Genomic DNA, 1,213 nt, shown 5'->3' with positions numbered 1-1,213 from the left:
GAGGCAGGCAGCCTGTATGTGTGGTAGGCAGGGTTCACAGCATGTGTCTCACTAAGGTACCCTTTCAGGAGAGCCTGAAAGGGGTAGCCTTGGGTGAGGCCCACCCTGGCCTTCCAGAGCCACCCAGAGTCATTGCCTTGAAATAAGGCAGCAGGGTTGCATCTGTCACCCTCTTGGCTGCCAGTCATTGACTCAGGGCAGGCGGAGCCCTGTCCCGCCCCTGTGAGGTGACCCACTTCAGCCAAGGGCAAGACTGTAGCTGTGAACACTCATGGAAGCGGGGAAGCATGTGGGTGGGTGGGTGGGGGGCTGGGTGGGCCCCAGAGCATTTACTGGGGGCTGTGTACATAGCGTGAGCACACGTGCACACACCTGTGCACAGAGGCCTGGGACACAAGCCTGTGCAGAGTACTTTGAGGTCACATCAGGCCGATGCTGCCCCTCTGGGTCCACTCTACCTATGGCCTTCTCTCCCAATCACATGTTGGAAGTTCGGCCGCAGAACCTTGCCTTCCCCCAGACCAGGAGTGGCTCCAGCGAGCCCTGCTCCCGCCTCTCTGACTCCACGAACTGGGTCCAGGCCGGGCAACACGCTGCGCCTGGTGTCATGAACCAGTAGACTGGGCTCTCTTCCTCCCTGAGGGGTGCCCACAGAGGGGAGGGATGAAGCCTGGCCAGCTTACCCCCTGCCCCCCCACCTCCTCACCACCAGCAGCCTTCCTGGGAGAAGGGCGCAGTTGACCCCCAGGACTGGCCTCTGTTGCCATGCCCACAACAGCCCCTCTCTTGGCCCCCCAGCTGCCCCTCAGGGTACCCAGGCCTCTGGAAGGGCAGGGCTGGGTCTGTGAGGATTGGGCTTGGGGCTTCCTGGCCCAGCCCTTACGGGGAGAGATCCTGGGGTTTTGGAAGTGAAGTCTTCCCTTGCCCCTGACCGGCAGGCCCACATCTGTTCATTTCCGTAAGCCCGGATGTGAAGAAGGAACAGGAAATGTTAGGAAAACTTGGGATCCAAGAAGTCCACCCCTAAGTCAAACAAGCCCCAGGTTCCCCAGAGCCTCATTCCATCCACGCCGCATCTCCCCCAACCTCCCGGCTCCTCACCTCAGCCCTGGGCGCCTCCTCTCTTCTTTAGCTCTGGCCTCCTGCAGAACCGGCTCAAAGGCCCCCTCCTCCAGGTGGCCCTCCCAGGTTTCCCCAGGAGACTGGGGGTGGG

General features: G+C 61.7%; 1 protein-coding gene across 1 annotated transcript in view; it reads left to right on the top strand.

The window, feature by feature from the left end:
- The window catches only part of DYSF (dysferlin), a 223,011-nt gene that overhangs the window by 104,163 nt on the left and 117,635 nt on the right, over nucleotides 1-1,213 (top strand). The window lies entirely within an intron of this gene.

This window comes from Echinops telfairi, unplaced genomic scaffold, assembly GCF_000313985.2.
Source record: "Echinops telfairi isolate 266 unplaced genomic scaffold, ASM31398v2 ScPeMD7_9;HRSCAF=40, whole genome shotgun sequence".
Taxonomy (NCBI): Eukaryota; Metazoa; Chordata; class Mammalia; order Afrosoricida; family Tenrecidae; genus Echinops; species Echinops telfairi.
Note: the sequence above shows the minus strand (reverse complement) of the source record. Positions and strands in the feature narration are given on the sequence as shown.